Source organism: Eublepharis macularius, chromosome 2 (genome assembly GCF_028583425.1).
Source record: "Eublepharis macularius isolate TG4126 chromosome 2, MPM_Emac_v1.0, whole genome shotgun sequence".
Taxonomy (NCBI): Eukaryota; Metazoa; Chordata; class Lepidosauria; order Squamata; family Eublepharidae; genus Eublepharis; species Eublepharis macularius.
The window spans coordinates 11826156-11847564 of record NC_072791.1 but is presented as its reverse complement, the minus strand read 5'-3'; the positions used below and the strand labels follow the sequence as shown (position 1 = coordinate 11847564).

General features: G+C 44.9%; 1 pseudogene; it reads left to right on the top strand.

Moving 5' to 3' along the window:
• LOC129324285 (zinc finger protein 420-like) lies at nucleotides 1-20505 on the top strand (annotated as a pseudogene).
• The last annotated feature ends 904 nt before the right edge of the window (nucleotides 20506-21409 follow it).

Sequence of the window (21409 nt, the reverse complement as noted above, 5' to 3'; positions counted from 1 at the left end):
GGAAGGAGGGCGAGGCAGCCTGGGAGGACTTTTTAAAAAAGAGGTAAGCAGTGGACTGATATTTCCTTTGCAAAATGCCTCCCTGCTTTTGGCATTACTAACCAGAGGGCTCCACTCACCTCTAGGGCTTTTCTTCTTGCTCTCTGGAAGCTGCTCTTCCCGGGCGGTGGAGCTGAGTCCATCTTGCAATACGGGATGCATCTCCGGCCACCTTTTAAACTCTGCAGCTCAGCAAGCCTCAGCCCTCCCTTGCTTTACTAAAGGGAATACTCATTCTATCTCCTGACCAATAGGTATATTCGCCAGGGTAATCGTTCAAAACTGAACTATTCAATATGCATAAGTTGTTTCGAAATGCCATTTGTGTCAGGAGAAATCCTGAATAGTTGGCTTTAGGGTCTTTTGAAGAACGAGCATATGGTAAAGTTTGAATAGAAGTGCTAGGAGGACAAGTCTTAAACTGGGAATATAGGCAAGCATTGTCCACCCCTCTCCAGGCATTAAAGTCTCTACCCACTAATAGCTGTGCAGTAGGATATATTGAAGATAACTGACCAATGTATGTTTCTAGGCCTGCCCAGAGTTTTTCTGTCCTTTTACTTGCGCTGGGGACAGATAAACATTAATAATTATAAAGGAGCAATGTTGCAGATGGAAAGCCACAGCCATAGCATTTGAGTTAAATGAGGGGAGCGTGGCAATTTCCCCATTGAGGGTGTTAGAGATCATAATGGATAAACCTCCTTTTGCTCTCCCATGTAGTGAAGGCTGAGCTGCTAAGGCAAAAATTTGGTAGCCATTCAGAGCTGGAGACTCAAGACACCACGTCTCCTGGAACAGTATTATGTCAAAGTTAGAAACATAATTGATAGTGCTGTTCTCCTTTCTCCTATTATACCACCCCATAACATTCCATGACAGTACAGATAATTCTTGTCTGCACATATCAGTATTCCTCAAGGAGCTCTTTGGTTGTCAGGCCATCGTAATCCTATCCAGGGCCCCTTCAGGATCATGGTAAACACAGCCACCAATAAGATGACAGCCATTTGAGGGTTCATTGGCCTTAACTGAGACATTGTCTGTTGATTCATGTTGTCTTCTAGTGGGCATCGCCAGATGTTGATTGGGGAGGTCACTTATATCCGTCTTGCAGTTTCCTTGAGGAAGTAGTTTTGAGCAAGAGTTGCTTGCTGATGTAATCTCTTGGGTGCGTAAGCCCTCCTTATGTTCCCCCGCATTAGAGTTCCTGTGGACACCGGCATCGTTCTTTACGGGATTCTCTCGTTGAGAAGGTGTAGAAAAGCTGTCTGGATTCCGTAGAGCGGAACCACAAGTGACAAAAGGCACAGATTGGACACTTGTCAGCTTCCCTCAAGTTTTGGCGGGAAATGTAGGCAGCTTGGCGGGATGTTGGACAAGTGACAGTTGAAAGGTCCATTGGACAGCAGTCAGAGAGCAAAGCTGCGAGACCAGGATGCCTACATTTCCCATCAAAACTTGAGGGAAGCTGACAAGTGTCCAATCTGTGCCTTTTGTCACTTGTGGTTCTGCTCGTAGGTCCACCACTATTGGCATGAAGGGAGCCGGGAGAGTTGCCATCTCTGAGCAGTTTTCAAGCACGTTGGGCGCATTGGCCGCTGGAGAGGGCTTTTGTTCTTGCTGTATTGGTTCGACTTTGGTTCTCAGAAGCTTGTCTCTTAGCTCTCCCAATCTGGTGGTGATCGCCTGCTGTTCAGAAGGTGGAAGGGCCGAGAACGAATTGAGTAGTTCTTCAATTGTATTTTCAAGAGAGGAATGGGCCATTCTCAGGTGTAAGGAAGGGTCACTCTGCATGACGTCTGACACTGGATCTGGAGTAGAGCTCTCAGCCTCCATCTGGGAGTGGTCTTTTTGCCAGCATGGTAGCAGAGAATTTATGACCAGATTATTGAAAACTCTGGCAGGGGAAATCCTTTTAGTGTGCAAAAATTCCTTCCGGCGAAGCAGTAGGCTTGGAATTCTGGGGCTGCCAAATGTGAGAAGAACTCTTTGAGCCTGGTATGGATTGTTAAGTGGCTCAACCGATATTAAGTCTATTGCTAGCTGACTCTCATGTAGAAGAGCTCTTAGATGAAACCTGGCCTGTCTTACTGAATGCCAAGATAATGTCTGGCCTTTGTAATTGCAAACAGTTAGGCAGACTTTGCAGGGCTGCAGCTTTAACTGAGATGGAGCCTTCTCGATTTGAAAGTGCTGAGGCTTTTTGCATTTTAAGGGAGACCCTTTTATGTGGGGAGGAGGCAGTTCCCCAGTAACGGCCCTGACCAAATCTGTGTTAGCTTTGGTGAACGGCAGTAGCTTCTGAGTATGTTGTGTAAGTTGATCAATTTTAGCCTCCAATAGTAGTAATCTTTCAAAAATAGATTCCGCAGTTTTTGCTGTTAGTTGCATGGAGTCTATCAGCGTGTTACTGGGGCTTCTGTTGTTAGCAAGCACAGATTCTTCAGCTGCTGTTAGCTGCTTATCACCCCTCTCAGCCACACAGTTAGTATCCTCTTCAAGATTTATGAGGGGAGTGAAGCGGCTAGAGGTTGGGAAAACAGAGGTCAGTGGGGCTGAACTAGGCATGAAGAAATCATCCATTTTAGTCTATTTACATGCCGGAGAAGAAGCTAAATCGTCTGCGTGGCCTCTTTTAGACGCTCCCATTATTGGAAAGCACAAGTCCCACTAGCTCCAATGCTAAGAGAGAGAAGGAAGCCTCTAATTGCCAGCTTAGGCTCAAAGTGAAGGCTTCTGTTCTTCAATCAAAAACCAGTCAGCATGACCCTGGTTTATTCGGCAGTCCCGCCTGACTCTCCAGCCGTGGGCTCTCAGCACGACTGCCAGGGGGAAGCGAGACAGCCGGAAGGAGATAAGAAATGCACTATTGTTCCCTGGGAAAGAGTCCTTGAAGGTGCAAAGTCCAAACAAACTGCGGCTTTATCAAAATACAAAGTTCAGTACAGACACTTATCTTAAAGCCGGATAAAAGCAGGAGCGGCACGCTGGTGTGTCTGCTCAGGACGCCATCTTCCTCTGGTAGGCCTCACTAAAGGGAATTCAGATTCTCTGGTCTGATGGTTTTCCTTCTAGGAAACAACTGAGAGTGGCTGGGGGCAGCTTGTTCAGGGACCCATAGAACTGGATCCCAGGGTCCAATCTTCCTGTAATTTGGGAGGCTTTCAGTGAACAGCCAGGAGTAGGTTTTCCGTATATGTGGTGGAGTTTACTTGAAAAATGACTCTGTCTGGGCATTCCCCCTTCCCCCACCCATGGGAAATAATCTCTGGATGAATTCAGGATTCTCTAAAGTTTTTCTTTTATATTCCTGAAACCCGGATCTGGGCCATCCAGTGCACAACCCCAGGTCTACAGTTCCAGTCCCTCTTCCAGACTTCCTCTCTGAGCCTTTTCTTACAGCACAGGCCTAGTGCCTCAATAAAAAGCCCTCCTAAATATTCAGTTTTCCACAGTGTGCAGAAAGCCAGGAGAAGGGGAGCTTTCCTGAACTCCTTGGGGAGGTCATTCTATAAGGGGGGGGCACTACATAGAATGTGCATGAGCGGTCTAGCCCCTTAGGACCCTAGCCTTACGGGGATCCCATTTTGATGCCCCCATTTTGATCCCAGTATGGGCCTGGAAACAAATGATGGAGCCCCCTTCTTTACCTCCCCCTTTCACATCCCCCTGTATCCCCTTCCTGACACTATTTCCTCTTTCCCTCCTCTTGGCAGCCTCCCTGTGCTCACCCTTCCCTACATCTTTCTCTCCTTCATTCCCACTAAACAATGTACCTTTTTCCTGTGTCCCCATCTTCATATGTATATTTATCTATATATATTATATTTATTATTTATTTACTTCATTTATATATTGCGTTTCTCCACAATTTCTCCACCCAAAGCCACTGACATCATTCTCCTTGTCTCCATATTAACATCACAAGAACCCTGAATCATAATAATAACTGCACTTACATACCACTCTTTTAGACAGATTAGTGCCTCATCTAGAGCAGTGAACAAATTAGCATTATTATTCCCACAATACAGCTCGGGAGCTGGGCTGAGAAGAATGATTTACCCAAGGTCACTTACTGAGCTCGTGGCAGTAGTGGGATTCAAACCAGCTGAACCACTTAACCACTGTGCTACAGCAGAGAAGTAGGTTAGGCTGTAGTGTGTGAGTGGATCAATGTAATCCAGTGAGTTTCCACAGCAGTGTGGTGGTTAGAACCTGAGTCTCCCAGATCCTAGTCTGAAACTCTGGCCAATACACTACACTGGCTTTTTGGGGAGGGGGCTGCTTTTGAACAGAAGCAAGTAGCTAGGCCTGAGCGAGTCATACAAGTTATGTGGTATCAGATGTCCTTGTGGTTGCTTCTGGGCTTGGCCCCAATGAATCCGCTCTCAGAGGACAAAATCGCCCCAGAAAGGACCCTGCCACTTCCCTTTCCATTTTACTGACAACTAAACCTGGATTACTGGCTAACTGTCATGGTTGCCTAGCAACAGCCGCTGAAGGCATTTCATTAAAGCTACTGGTACTCCTTTGTGTAATTTTAAAACCTCATTTTTATTTTATTTTTAGATTTCAGATTTTTCTGTAAACCAATGGCATTTTTCAGGTTTGTGGGAAGATCTGTCTTGTCAGTTCATGACTCCCTCTCTGAATTTAAGTAACCTCAGATCAGGGCCACTTATTATGTAAGAGGCTTTTATTAAGCAGAGGGGAACTGCTTAATAAGCACAGCTGAGCTATGTGGAAGCTCATCTTCACTTACTAGGTCTGGTTTCTTATCTACAGACTCCTTTGATTCCAGGACAGTCCATGACCTTTCATGAGTCACAGGTCACCTCTTTAGATGCAGGTGTCCATATTTCTCTCTCTCTCTCTCCCCAATAGATAAGTCTTCTCTTTGGAGGAGGTCATAGATCTAGCACCTTCCTTGACAGAAGAATCTGGCAGAGGAAGAGGGTGATATACTGCTCCAGGGGGAGGCCTTGGAGGAAGAGAGGATGTGGGGAGAGCTGGACTCAGTTGGTCCCGAAGCAAGAAAGGGCCCTGAGGATAGCATGACATGGAGCAGAAGGGAACTGTGGGAAGGAACCTTGCAGAAGAGCCTGGGAGAGGATTTTCCCCTCTCAGATGTGGAGCGCCAGCAATTCAGGCAATTCCAATATCAAGAGGTCGAAGGGCCCCGAAAGGTCTGCAGCCGACTCCACCACCTTTGCCTCCAGTGGCTGAAGCCAGAAAGGCACAGCAAGAAGGAGATCCTGGACTTGGTCATCCTCGACCGTTTCCTGGCTGTCCTGCCCCCTGAGATGGAGAGCTGGGTCAGGGAATGTGGCCCGGAGAGCAGTTCCCAGGCGGTGGCCCTGGCAGAAGGGTTCCTCCTGAGCCACGCAGCAGATGAGAATCAAGATAAGCAGGTAAGAGGGATTCCTCTAGGTCAGGGGTGGGCAATTGTTTTGGCTCGGGGACCACTTTGTGGGAGCAGAGGTTAGCGGAGGGCCGCACCTTTTAAAATGGTTGCATTCATTAGTTAACTTTGCATTTCAGAAAAGGTATAAATTGTATCATAAAAATCAATAAATATAAATTTAAAAAAATAGTGGTGGTTTAATTCAATTTATTTATTGTGCTAATTTCATATCATCTATAGCTGCAAGCACATTTAATTTTAAAATCAGTTTAATGAGACAAATGTACCCTATCTCAGTTCAAGGAGGATTTTTCTGACTGTCTTGGCGGGCGAGAAAAAACTCTGTAGCGGGCCGCATGTGGCCCGCGGGCCGCAATTTGCCCACCCCTGCTCTAGGTAGTATGTGGGGCACAAGATATTATTAAGGAAACCCTCGAAATCTGTTAAGATGGCATCAACTTTTTTAGACCCCACCCCCAGCCTTTTTCCTTTTCCCTTTCTCAACCGTTTCCCCTTTGTGGGATCCCCACTTCTCTTTCAGGTGCAGGAAAGGATCGAGTGTTACCCCGGAGCAGCTTCTCTGGGTAAGATCAAAAGGGCTGTCCTACCCACTCAATGGCCTCTTTGAGTGTAGGAGGGGCTGCTTTTATGTCCCCCCTCCCCCTGTTGGTCTAGTGTGAGAAAGATGCTCCCTCGAGCTTCTCAGTTAAAAATACCCTTTGGGGAAGGAAAACCTAGAATCGATATAAAACCAGTGCAAATTATTTGCCTAATCCATCTCTAATTGTAGCATATTTGTGAAAGGATAACATGGTTAACAAGTAGGGTAACTACTTGATAAAATGCTAGTAGGTGTGTGGTTGCAAATAAAGAAAAATGATAGGGATTTATACTTGAATAATGCTAAAGTCATAAGTGAGAATCTACTAAATGTATGAGAGAAAATATGACGAAAACATTTCCAGTCCACCTCTCCTCTTGTGTCAGCAGTCAGGGCGTTGAGAACAAAGCTGCCTCTGAATGCAAAAAAAAAAAGATGATTAATGTAAATTGATGTGAAAAATTGGGAAGATCGGTTGTGGAGCCAATAAGAACAGGAAGAAAACTATAAGGCTTTAGGAGATCTTATGCCATAGTAACATAATTGTTCTGGCGGACTTCAACATCCATTGAGCGGCTACCTCATTGGGAGGAGTTCAGGATTTCATACCTCCATGGCAACCATGGGCCTATCTCAGATAATAACAGGCCCCACACGCTGCAGGACACATTCTTGATGTGATGTTTTTTACTTTGGGCAGAAGGAAGGTAATGTAAAGGTGGGGGGACTGAAGATGGTCACATTGTTATGCACAGGTCACTACTTGCAGTGGTTTAGGCTTCCAAAGATGCCAAGACTGTGCAGGGGTAGGGATCACTTACGGTGATCTGCCCTCTCAGGCTGATGGATCTGACCGGTTCTCAGGTGGCACTGGTGGAAATTCCTGCCGATATGGTTAGAGCTTCTATCAATATCCTGGTTGACTCAGGAATAAGGAAATTGTCCTGGGGACAGACAGCCTCTTGGTATGCTAAGGGGCTGTGGACAATGAAAAATACAGGGCGATGGTATGGGAGACGGGAAGTCTAATCCGTGGCAGGGATGGTGGTAATGAATACAACTAAGCCACCCTTGTGTCTGCACAGTGTAGGCTAGCGGAGCTGTTCTGGACGGTCAGAGGCCTGTTGGGATCTGGATGGAGGAGGAAGTCGAGGGCTCTGGGACCCACTGTGACCATTTTGCTCAGCACATTCTAGATAAAATCTTCCGCATCAGTTTCACCTTGGACTCTGCATTTGCAGTGACAGAGTGAGATGGCGCCGGGGTGGAGACTCACCCGGTTGTTTGGGATAGAGATTCTAGGGTACGGTCGCTGCGATTCTATCAGTGGGTTTAGAGTGACCCGTTCCTTGCATTTCAGAGTTCTTCCTTCTTCAGTCTGTGCATTCTGTGATAACTGTAGCAAGACTGGTTCCATACAATTGCAAAATCCAAACAATCTTATATAAGGATGCAAGAATGGTTGTGAGCACGAAGCAAGAGAGGGAGAACCTTTTTTTCCCCACTCAAGGAATTGAAAAACTAAATACTTTTTTTTTAAGTTTTATTTTATTTTTGTAACAATCATAACGATACAGAAAAGGTAAAGCAATACAATACAGATCAGTTCAAATTACATAGAACAGGGAATCTGCAACAACTTACAGCATTCACAAAAACTCTGATGATAAGCTCAATTAACAGCCTTTGAATGTACCTCAGCTTCAATTGTTTCTTTCTTTCTCCCTCTCTCTCTTTTTTATGATTACAAATTATATAACCTAACGGTGTAAAACATGATGATGAGTCTGAAGTCTAGATAAGAATAAGCAGGGGACTGACCTCTCTATGTCAATTATCAAATATAGATTGATATAGATGGTTAGGTGCCTGCGATTCATGTTCTGCAATATATTCATAGAATATTTTTCATAAAATCCTGAGCTACTGTTAGGGTTCTTCATGTTATGCAGATTGTTAGTAATCTTTTCAATAATGAGGAAATCCTAGACCTTTAGCAACCATTGTCTAGCGAAAGGTTGGTGCTGCTTGTTCCAGTTTAATGCAATTATGTTTTTTGCTGCTGTCAGTAGAGTCGTAATTAAATCACGTGCTGGTGTTGAGATTACGATTCTTTGCCAGCAGTTAAGAAATACAATTTCCGGTATCATTGGTAGCTTAATTTTGGTGATAGAATGAATGTATTGAAATATATCTTCCCCAAAAATTTTTGATAACAGGACAATGCCACCAGCAATGAAAGTAAGTACCAATGGATCCACACTTCCTCCAGCAATAAGGGGAGTAAACTGGAATAATTGCCGCTAATTTCTTAGGAGGGTAATACCATCTAGTGAGAATTTTATAATTTAGCAGTCTAGTATTTATTTCTGAAGAAGTGACTAGCTTTGACCTCCATACTTGATTCCATTGTTCAGTTGTAATTTGTCCACCACAATCCAAGTTCCATTTTTTATATATATTAGAATCATCATTTTTCTCAGTGTGGAGAATGATGTTGTACATTTTAGAGATGAGGCCCTTCCTTGGTGTATCAGATGATTGTCCAATAGAGATGGGCACGGACCAGCATTTGCCTACGGACCGCCGGTTCGGGGTTTGTGGGCTTCCACGGACCACAGTCCACGAACTTTTAACGGACCAGGCCCCGTTCGAGAACCGGTTCGAGTCAGAAAAGGCCTTGGTTTTCCCACAGATTTTCACTTCAGTCGACTTTCCCCACCAAAGGTTCTCATGTAACGCTCCTCGATTATCACTTTTCCAAAGAGACAAACAACTTCCCCTCCCCTATTCTGACTGATCCTTACCCACCCTTGGGGGAAGGAGAGAGACTTGTGCTCCTGTCCAGGAGAGGTGGCTGCCCACAAAACCCACCTACATGGGGCTACATCAACAAGAGATGCCCTCCCCAGGGGCGGGGAGACCAACTCTCCATGATGGCCAATGAATGGATGGACTTGAGTGAAAGCCAGTGCAACAGGAGATCATGCAGCAATTCAAAGGCCCCTTGCTGGAATGGAAGGCATGCAAGGGAGGGAAAGGATGTCTTCCACACCTTGAGGGAAGGAAACTCATGCTACCCTGTTCAGAAGGGGCCTCTTTGGGAAGTGGACAACGAGTCCCACCTCAGTGACGTGGTGTGTCAGCTTGCTTGCTATCAAGCAAACTGACCTGGGCCACTGTCCTCCTTGTCACCGGACTTTGGGGATTGACCCTCAGAGGGGCCCTTGTGCTTGCGGGAGCAGGACGGTCACTGACCAAACCCACTTCACCGAATGTGGCGGCGTTGGCAAAGGAAGGATATGCTGGTTGGGGTTCGAGTGGCTGGTGAGAGGGCAGCCACCACGTGGGAGAGGTGGGTATCGACGGTGGCCACACCCTCCCTGAGGGGGCCCCCCTCACTGGCCCCGGTTGGGGGTGAGTGGGGAGAGGGCGGCCGCCACATCGGAGAGGTGTCTTCTAATGGTGGCCTGGTCTCACCCCTCCTTGCACATGCCCTGCATTCTGCTGAAACTGGCCTCCACACTCGGAGAGGCCCTGCCCCTGTGATGTGGGGACCACCACAGATCTGAGCATGACCTGATCAGAACACTTGAAAATTGAACTTGCACAAAATAATGAAATTGAAGAAGGCCACAACAAGAAAGGACAGAGAGAGGAGATGCTGGGCCAGACTGATGGTCCAGAAAACTGGACTCATAGCCTGCTCCTTCAGGACAGAGGATCTACTGAGAGAGTGGGTATTGAAATGATGGATCTTGGATTTGCTGTTAGGTTGCAGCAGGTCGTAAGAGATTATGAAGGAAAAGGCTTAGAGGTGAGAAAGAAAGTCTGGAGCAGAGAGGGAAGGCAGCTGTGGTGGGGAAGAATGGATGAGTTCAGGAGGAGGGCTTCCTATCCTAACATGGACTGGGGGTGCTCTGGAGCCTGACTTAAAGTGAAGCAACCTGCCATCGGTGCAGAGAGAGACTTGGGTTTCTCAGAGCCAAGATTCTGGGTCCCCAAGGTCCAGGGAAGGATACCCCAGCAGGGGGAGGTTGATCTTGACAAACGCCAATTGATCCACTAGGGCGGGATCCAGGCGTGAGTGGCAGGGACGGAGGATGTCTCCCAGGTGGGAGAACACCCGCTTGCTCTGGACACTGGTGGGAGGGCAGGAGAGGAAATTCATGGCCACAGACGAGAGGTCTGGCCAGATGGCAGATTTACATGCCCAATACTCCAGGGGATTGGATTCAGGGGACTCTGGCGTCTCGGCAAGGTACTCCCGCACCATCACCTCTGCTGAGTCCTCTGCAGGTGCCATCCTGTCCTTCCTCATGCCAGCAACCTCCCAGTTCAGCACTGAGGACCAGTAGTTGGAATGTGGTGGGCTCTCATGGGATGAAGTGCCAGGCTCATCCTCTGCCACTTCCCCCTCCTCCTCCTCCTCCGGCTCCTCAGCCACCAGCCCCTCTTCCGTGCTGTCTTCCCTCTGGCCGTGTCTTTTAGCCTGAAACCTGTGAACCTCTTTGCGAAGCTCCTTCTTCCATCGTTCTAGCTCACACTGGTGCATGGCAATGGCGCCCTTCACACGTGGATCGCACATGCAGGCCATTCTGTACGGCTGCTGTTTGCAGAGAGGATGCAAGCGGGCGGCCACTCCTGCCTGCAACCTCTTCACCAAGTCCCTGACACTTGGAAGGGTTTCCCCCCGCTCCAGTTCTTTGGCCAGTGCCCAGTCCAGCCCACAAATCAGGGGGATGGCTTGCCCAAGGCTGGACTGGTAGGAAGAGAGGAGATCCGTGGTGTCCCGACATGGCTTGAGGATACGTACCATTTGAGAGAGGACTAGCCAGTCCACAGAGCTGATGCTGAGCACATTTCTTGCATGCATGATGGGCGTTGAGGACATGATGTCTTGCAACACATGTCTTTGCTCCACCAGACGAGCTATCATCACGTAGGTGGAGTTCTAACGGGTTGCCATGTCCTGGAAGAACTTGTGCTCTGGATCTCCCCCCTCCCCCTGCTTCTTGTGCAGCTGTCGGACAGACTTAATGCTGCGAGAAAAGTGGGTGCCGAGACGACGAAAGCCATCCAAGAGGTTGCGCATCTCCAACTTTCCCTGGTCCCAGCTGGGCTTGACCATGCTACCCAACCCGAGAGCATCCCCCACGACCAGGTGCAGCTTATGGGCCAGACAGACAATGCCCTCCAGGGATGCCTCATTCAGGGCCTCCAGCATGTTTCTACCAGCGTCCGTGACCATGTAGCCACGGACAGCATCGCCTGGGGACAACCAGTCCCTCAGTGAACCCTTCAGCACAGCGGCAATGTTCTTCCCATTCTGATCCGCATCCATCCCCCGTGCCTGGAGCAGAACCACTCTGTAGCCCGCCGGCAGGGGTGGCGCCTCCTCTCGGGCCCCCAATTTGACCTCGGTGATCCGGAGGTCCTCCAGTTGCCACCACTGGGCAGTGATGGCGAGGTAGCCGTGATGACGGCTGCTCCACAGATCTGCTGTGAAGTGCACAGTCCGCCCTCTTGCTTTTGCCAGCTGGTTCCTGACCACCTCTGCCACGCAGTTGTAGATGGCGGGCAAGACTCGCCAGCCAACAGTCTGCCGCGAGGGCATCGTGAACTAGGGTACAAAATGATGCATTGCCCTGTGAAAGCCCACACCGTCCAACACAGACAAAGGGAGTCCATCCAGGGCTATCATCTCAGCCAGTACATGAGTTCCTGCCTCCTGAGCTTTCCCCTTGAATCTTTTGCTTGGCAGGGATCAGCCAGAGGGAACAAGTTCCTGAAGGGTAGCCTGCCTAGAAGTTCCACTCCCACCCACAGCTCTCTCAGGGGTGTGAGCCTTCTGACTAGGGGTGGACTCCCATTCCACTTGCCCTTCTCCCTGCTCAGCAGCCCTCTTCACCCCACTGCTTGATGTTTTTTCTTGAGCCAGCAGGCTTGGGTGATGTCTCTGCAGATGCCTGCGGAGGACACTGGACGACAGGTGTTTGGGGTCCACACCCCTATGCACCATGGCATTGCAGACTTGGCAACGCACCGAACATGGGTTGTTTGGGATGGTCCGGAAGTGCCGCAGAAAGAAATCAGAGTAACCCAATAGTGCAGTAAAAGGATTTTTTTTAAGTGCTCTAGAATAGAAAAGTGCTCTTCACGCGCTTTGTCTTTTATGCAGAAAGGCTGTGATCTCTGACAAGCTCTTGATTGGTTGTTGTGGGTTTTCCGGGCTGTATTGCCGTGGTCTTGGTATTGTAGTTCCTGAAGTTTTGCCAGCAGCTGTGGCTGGCATCTTCAGAGGTGTAGCACCAAAAGACAGAGATCTCTCAGTGTCACAGTGTGGAAAAGATGTTGGCAGGTCATTTGTATCTACTCAGGAGGGGTGGGGTTGAGCTGAGTCATCCTGTAAGAGTTTCCCAGGGTGTGGAATGCTAATGGCGGGAGGCTTCACTGTATCCTGAGGAGGTTCTTTTGCATATGGATTGGTGCTTGATGTGCTAATCTTCTCTGCAGGGCTATTGTCGAGTATAGAGTGTTTTGTTAGCCTGTCTATACTCGACAATAGCCCTGCAGAGAAGATTAGCACATCAAGCACCAATCCATATGCAAAAGAACCTCCTCAGGATACAGTGAAGCCTCCCGCCATTAGCATTCCACACCCTGGGAAACTCTTACAGGATGACTCAGCTCAACCCCACCCCTCCTGAGTAGATACAAATGACCTGCCAACATCTTTTCCACACTGTGACACTGAGAGATCTCTGTCTTTTGGTGCTACACCTCTGAAGATGCCAGCCACAGCTGCTGGCGAACTGCTGGTCAGGAACTACAATACCAAGACCACGGCAATACAGCCTGGAAAACCCACAACAACCATCGTTCTCCGGCCGTGAAAGCCTTCGACAATACAAGCTCTTGATTGGCTGACAGAGCTGCCAATCAAGGCTTCCTGGGCTAAGATTGGTGTGTTCCAAACGGGGAAGGTGGCTCCACACCGCTGCTGAGGAAATTGTTTGAGCGGGAATCCTGGCATGACGGGCCAACGGACACACGGACAGAAAGCCCCAATGTTTGGTGGTTTCGTGAGAAAAACACGTTCACGAAGGACGAACTGGGTAAGTTCATGATGAAATTAGGTCCGTTATGCGGTCCGTGCCCATCTCTATTGTCCAAGGATCATTTCAAAGTCCGTTTTAGGAGTACTGAGTATTTTTGCTAAATCAATTTTAGATACCATGTGTGAGAGTTGCAAGTAGTTAAACCATGGTATAATTGAATTGGTTTTAGTCTCTAGTTCAGATTTTGTCAATAATCCTCTGTTAGAGGATATATCCATTAGGGTAGTGGTGTTTATCTTCCTCCAGAAGCTTCGTGTGTTTGAATCGTTACCTGGAGGGAACCAATCTTGTGATAAAAAGGATGAGTACCTAGAGATTTTTGGGAGAATTTTAGCTTTGTATTTGAGCCATACTCTGATAATCTCAGTGACAAACGCGTTTAGCTATATTTTTTTAGAGCACTCTGTGGGCCACATATTACTTCTTGCAACTTAGTAGGTGCAATTTCAGAGTGTAAGATTTTTATCCAAGCAGGTTGGATGTTTTTCAATAGGAGTTGGCGAGCATTCATTAGCCTAGTGGCCAGCGCATACAAATTCAAATCTGGGTAGTTGAAGCCCCCTTTCTGTGCTTTTTGTCTCAGGATCTGAAATGCAACTCTGGGACGTTTGTAATTCCAGAGAAAATTGTTTAGGGTAGACTGCCATAATTTGAGTTTTCCTAGTGGGATGTTGTATGGGATAGCCCGGAACAGATATAGGAATTTAGGCAGAATAAATGCTTTTATGAGATTAAACCTGTCATACCAAGTGAATTGTTGTTTGTTCCAGGCCAGGATTTCAGCTTTTTTTTTTAAATTTTATTGGTGAGTACATAAAATATTACACAAATTCCCCATCTTACCTAAATTATATCAACCCCCACCCTTTCCCCCCCTCCTTATAGACTTCCAACAGCTTTCCAACCCTTAGCCCATCTTATTATTTAAATTACTCTTAACTATAATTTTTCTAAATCTTATATATATTGTATCACTTATTCTAAGCATATATCCAATCTACGTCTCCCTGTTTAACCTATCTATTTTTAATACATTCTTCTTAATCCTAATATTAACTTAGATTGATTAATAACTGAATTTCCCCATTAATGGTAAAGTTACTTCTCTCTCCCCTTTATAAAATCACGCGTTAATAATTCTCAAACTGCCACAGTCCTCCTTTAACATCCCATTTTTTTCTAGATACTGTTTCAATTTCCCCCAGTCTGCAATATATTCCCCTGGATCAAGATCTTTCCATTTTCTTGTCATTTTGTCCATTTCTGCCATGTACAACAATTTGTAAATCCAATCTTCTATAGTTGGTATTTCTTGCACTTTCCATTTCTGCGCGTACAAAAGTCTTCCTGCTGTAATCATGTAAAATAGCAATGTTCTATACTGCTTTGGAACCTCTTCCATTTCCAAGTTCAGTAGCAGCAATTCTGGGTTCTTATTTATTTGGGTTTGCAAAACCTCATTAATTATTTCTATTATATCTCCCCAGTATTGCGTAGCTACCTCACAAGTCCACCACATATGATAAAATGATCCTTCATGCTTTTTACATTTCCTGCATTTGTCTGACATATTTGCATTTCCAAGCGCCCAGGATTTCAGCTTTGATAGCTTTGAATTTTAGGTCATGATTAAATTTTATTAACGAGCCCAGTTTAGATGGGATGTTGATACCTAAGTATGGGATGAAAAACTAAGTACTTGAAACATTTCACATGTCTTCCAATTACCATTTGATTTTTTCAGGTGAAGCTGTGAAACCAGCCATAAAATATTTGCCATATCTTTGCAGCAAGGAGGACGCAACTTCTATGGGGCCAGAACAGGTAAGCAGGATTGCAATTCATGACCCCAGGTGCCTCCATGCACCACCCACCCCTCCCTAGCACATAACCCTTCACACTCTTTGCCTTGATTGCTGTCTGCTGTTCACTAGAAGGAAAATGGAAAGATCTGATGGAAGTTTGAATCCGCAAGCCACCTTCTAGTTATAGTCATTTTGGCTTTTCCTCGTAAGGGGAAGATTTCTTCCATTCTCTGACAGGATAGAGGGGTTTCTTTTTTTCTCTTTTCAGGGTCCGGTGACCTTTGAGGACGTGTCTGTTCATTTCACTGAGGAGGAGTGGGCTCTACTGGATGCGGAAGAAAGAAGCCTTCACAAGGAAGTCATGGAGGAGAACTTTCAGAATGTGGCCTCTCTGGGTAAGGGTCCCCTTTCCTTTACTTCACAGAAGCTGTAGGCAGAAATCTCTCCTTCTAAGAAGAGCTTTTCCGGTAGAGGCTCTCAGTAGGAGAGTGGGACGGTACCACACGAGAGCAAAAGGCGGGACTTCTGCATTTCTAGTGCATTCCACAAAAATTAGTTTTTAAGATAAAATATTGGTTTGTAAACTAAAAGGAATAGTTTATAGGATGTGAACAAGGCCTCCTCATGGGCAGAGAGTCTTTATGAGAGGGAAACAAAGGTGAAAATTGACCATGTAATTTTGAAATTTACAGTCTTGGGGAAGGGAAAAAGCTGGACATAGGCATATAGGTTGGTCTTGCGGAAAGCACATTTTAACCAATTTAAAGTTATGCTGGGTAGAAGTAGAATCCCATGGTCAGAAATACTTAAGGAGAAGGGAGTTCGAGGGAGTTTCTTAAAAGTGAAATATTGAAGGCACGATCACAAACGATTCCTATAAGAAGGAAAAATGGGAGGGGCCTAAAGAAGCAAAGGTGGCTCCATAAACAGCTTTCTAAAGAGCTGAGACTCGTTTAGGAAATGGAAGGAGGGCCTTATAACCAAGGCTGAATATAAACAAATAACCAGTGCTTGTAGGTAGAGTGTTAGAAAAGCTAAAACTCAGTATGAGCTTAGGCTAGCCAGAGATGCTAAAAACAAGAAGGAAGGGTGTTCTTTGCTTATCTTCAAAGTAAGAAAAAGAGCAAGACATGGTAGGCCGAAAGTGTAATTGTAACAGGCGATGAAGAAAGGGCAGAACTGCAACATGACAACGGCAGCAAGAATATTGTATGCTCAAGTGTGGAAGACACAAGAAGTGCCATCTGTAGAGAATTGGATACAAAAATTACTACATATGGCTGAAATGGAAAAATTAACAAGAAAGCTAAGAGAACAAAATCCAGAAGAATTTTTTAAAGACGGGGGGAAATTGAAACAGTATATAGAAAAAAAGTGGGACGTAAAAGGGGAGATGTGGGCATTAGATAATTTTTAGTTTTTGATTAAGGGAGGAGTTATTGATCATTACAAGGGGGAAATATGGACAATGATGTGAAATAGTAACTGAGTTAAGAGAACAATTTATTTGCTAAATAGCCAAATAATATTAAGCAGAGTAGTTAGATATTGGGTTGGAAAGATGTTGGAAGTCTATAGTAGAAATGAGGAAGGGAAAGGGTGGGGGAATAGATTAAGAATGGGCAGATTTGGGAAATGTAAATATTTATATTATACTCACCCAATATTTTTTTTTAAAGAAAGGGCAGAACTGCTCAGTTCCTACTTTTCCTCAGAAGCTGTTCAATTTGTGGTACCTTTTTCTATAATTCATCCAAATGAAGCAGATATTCTATAAAATAATTTGTTAATTGTAATTCCAATGAGTTATATATGTAATCCAGTGCCCTTGTGATCAAATGTATGTAGGCTTTACCATTAGAGCTGTAAAGACGAGGTTGTGAACACAGAGGCTACATTAGATTACAAAGAAAAAACACCCTTTGGTCCACACTTCAAGACCTTGTGACATACAGATAAACAGCTACATTTCTGGCTGCTGGAAAAGATTCAAGCTCCTAGCTTACATCTTTTGCAATGTCTGAGAGGGACATACAGATAAACAGCTGCATTTCTGGCTGCTGGAAAAGATTCAAGCTCCTAGCTTACATCTTTTGCAATGTCTGAGAGTGAGCGAGACCTATTAGATTTAACACTCTATATCCATATGGCCTGAAGGAGGAAGTGGATTGGTTATGCGTTTGATATTAGGTTGCCTTTTTAGTATGTAGTTACTGTGTTAGGTATTGTTGATACTCATTTATACACTATAATTTCCCCCTGCCCCCTATTTTTCTTGCCGTTGTGAATCGAGACATTCCCAATATATATTCCCCCCCCCAATCTGATTGCATCACCTGCTTGCCTGATATATAAGGAGAGTGACACTTTACCCTCTGCACTTACACTACTACATTACTCCAGACTGCACTTAAAATGTGAATTTTTTTTACCATAATAGGAAGGTAATTTTTATTAATTTGGTAGTATTATTATATATTAATACATGTAGTTTGGGGTTCTTTTTTTTACTCATTCCTTACATAAAATTTTTTGTGATTAGGACATTTCTTGAATATTTTTTCTGGTACACAGTTGAATTACCACTCAAGATACGTGCACCTAACGAGGCAGAAGTTGAGTTCAATCAAGGCTTTTAAAGTACTTTTCTGCCTTGACTTTTGCCTTTAATTAGATGTAAGTAATTTTGAATAAATTCTTATATGAAAAACATTGTTTTATGTCATAATTAAACAATTATAATTATTCTGTCAAAATGAAACTCCCCCCCCCATTTTTCCTCACTTTTCGTATCATAATTCCAATTTTATACTACATTGACTGAACATAGCATTATCTGGAGTTAAGAACTATACTTGACCACTGAAGAACGACATATGGCCAAAAAGCGTATGGTCAAGGGTGCATAAGGTCTTTGTTTGAGATTATTACTGAGGCTATATTCGGCCCTGTGTTAGCTTTTTAAAAAACATTTTGTAATAAATACGTGTGTGTGTGTGTGTAATATATGTTCTATCTTTCGCAATTTAAATACTGGGTCCTTTCATTTAACCTTTGAGCTTCTTAAGCCTTTTCTTATTTTCCCAGAGGAATTCTGATAGCCACTTTGGGGTGAGGAAAGAACCTTCCTCCAGGCCAGATCGGCCATAGACCCTAGAGGGATTTTTGCTTTCCTCTGGATATAAAGCAGGGGTCACTGAGAGAGTAGAGGGAGATTAACTGTGAATTTCCTGCAACCTTTGTTCCTTTATTTGTTGTTTGCCATCGGCCATTGTGGGCCTAAATGATTACATGCAGGATGTGCAATATGGGCTACTGAGGGTGGGTTGTGAAATTGCAACTGCTCTTTTTATGCTATCAGTTTTAATTATTTTAATTGTTTATTTAAACGGATGTGATCCATTCTGAGCCTGATTGCAGGAAGAGCGGACTACAAATTGAATAAACAAATAAATAAAGTTGGACTAGATGAGGCTTTCAATCCTTTCTGCTTCTATTTTTCTGGGTTTACCTTACATGACAACTCAATGATCAAAACTTAATAAATGGCAGGATATGGGATATCCTTTCTGTCGTTATCAAGAGTTGTTAATGGCTTCTCCCCCTTAATTCTGCTTTTGTTTGAACGTCTAATGAGTCTCCTCTTTATTCCAGAAGCTGAGGGTACCCTGAGAAACCCTGAGCAAGAACTAGAAGAATGTCCCTTGGAAGGGGAACAGCAGAGAAGAAGCAATGGAACAAAACAGAAGAGGGGGGAGGAATCATCCCATCAACAAAACCATACTGGAGAGAAACCACATAAATGTGTGGAGTGTGGAAAAAGCTTTCCTCAGAATGGACATCTTACTGTCCATCAACAAATCCACACTGGGGAGAGGCCATATAAATGTATGGAGTGTGGGAAGAGCTTTGCTAACAGTTCACATCTTACTGTCCATCGACGAATCCACACAGGGGAGAAACCATATAAATGTGTGGAGTGTGGGAAGAGCTTTTCACAGAAGACAAATCTTACTGTTCATCGACGAATCCACACAGGGGAGAAGCCATATAAATGTGTGGAGTGTGAGAAGAGCTTTGCTGCCCTTTCATATCTTACTGTCCATCGTCGAATCCACACAGGGGAGAGACCATATAAATGTGTGGAGTGTGGGAAGAGCTTTGCTAAGAAAACAGATCTTACTGTCCATCACCGAATCCACACAGGGGAGAAACCATATAAATGTACTGAGTGTGGAAAGAGCTTTGTTCGGAATGCACTTCTTACTGTCCATCAACGAATCCACACAGGGGAGAAGCCATATAAATGTGCAGAGTGTGGGAAGAGCTTTGCTCACAGTACACTGTTAGCTGCCCATCGACGTATTCACACAGGGGAGAGACCATATAAATGTATGGAGTGTGGGAAGAGTTTTGCTCAGGGTATACATTTAACTGTCCATCAACGTATTCACACAGGGGAGAAGCCATATAAATGTGTGGAGTGTGGTAAGAGCTTTGCTGACAGTTCAAAGCTTACTGTCCATCGACGCATCCACACAAGAGAGAAAGTATATAAATGTGAGGAATGTGGGAAGAAATTTGCTAACAGTTCATATCTTACTGTCCATCGGCGAATCCACAGAGGTGAGAAGCCATATAAATGCATGGAGTGTGGAAAGAGCTTTGTTCAGAATGCACGTCTTACTGTCCATCAACGAATCCACACAGGGGAGAAGCCATATAAATGTGTGGAATGTGGGAAGAAATTTGCTGACAGTTCACATCTTATTGTCCATCGGCGAATCCACACAGGGGAGAGACCATATAAATGTGTGCAGTGTGGGAAGAGCTTTGCTTACAGTTCACAACTTATTGTCCATCAACAAATCCACACAGGGGAGAGACCATATAAATGTGTGGAGTGTGGGAAGAGCTTTTCTCGGAATGTGGAGCTTACTGTCCATCACCGAATCCACACAGGGGAGAAACCATATAAATGTACTGAGTGTGGAAAGAGCTTTGCTCGGAATGCAAATCTTACTGTCCATCAACGAATCCACACAGGGGAGAAGCCATATAAATGTGTGGAATGTGGGAAGAAATTTGTTGACAGTTCACATCTTATTGTCCATTGGCGAATCCACACAGGGGAGAAACCATATAAATGTGTGCAGTGTGGGAAGAGCTTTGCTTACAGTTCACAACTTATTGCCCATCAACAAATCCACACAGGGGAGAAACCATATCAATGTACTCAATGTGAAAAGAGCTTTGTTCGGAAAGCATATCTTACTGTCCATCAACGAATCCACACCGGAGAAGCCGTATAAATGTGTGGAGTGTGGGAAGAGCTTTGCTCACAGTACACATTTTACTCTCCATCGACATATTCACACAGGGAAGAGACCATATAAATGTATGGAGGGTGGGAAGAGCTTTGCTGACAGCTTACTGTCCATCTATGAATCCACTTGGGAGAAATCATATAAAGGTGTGGAGTGTGGGAAGAGCTTTGTTCAGTGACAACAGCTTACTGTTCATCAACGAATCCACACAGGGGAGAAACCATATAAATGTGTGGAGTGTGGGAAGAGCTTTTGTGACTGTTCACCTCTTTCTGTCCGTTGAAGTATCCACACAACGGAGTGACCTTATATGTGTGGTGTGTGGTAAGACTTTTTCTCAGGATCTAGTGCTTACTGTCCATCACCAAATCCACAACGTGGAGAAACCATATTGTTTAATGTGTGGGAAGAGTTTTGTTCAGCTTCAACTGCTTACTGTCCATCAACGACTCCACATAGGAGAGAAACCATATAAGTGCATGGAGGATGGGATGAGCTTTGTTCGGAATACATACTCACCATTGATGAATCCACAAAAGGGTAAAACCATATAAATGTGTGGAGTGTGGAAAGAGCTTTGCTCAGCCCCACCGTTTTGTCCATTGACAAATCCTTACAGGAGAGAATCCACATAAATATGTGAACTGTGGGAAGGCCTTTGCCTTACTGACCATTGGTGAATCTATACAAGGGAGAAATGATATAAATGTATGGAGTGTGAAAAGAGCTTTTCTCAGAATTCAGGCCTCATTGTCCATCAATGAGTGCATTCAGCAGAGAAACCTCATAAATGCTGAGTCTGGAAGAAATTTGTGTTTTAAAAAATCATCTTTTTGGACATCCGGGGAACTGGCAACCTGAACACAATCATTTCTAATACACTCCATACATATCTTGTTGTAGAGCTAATTATGCCAGGTTAGAGGGACTATATTGCTCTATCCACACACCTGTCCCTATGGGGGAGACCTAACTGATAGGTGAATCCATGGAATGGTTGCCTGATTTATTCAGACCTCACCTGTGTTCTGATAACATATAAGTCAGCGGAAAATAAATGGCTGTTGTCTGTAAAGTTTGACCACCATGTTTCTACCCATATTTTT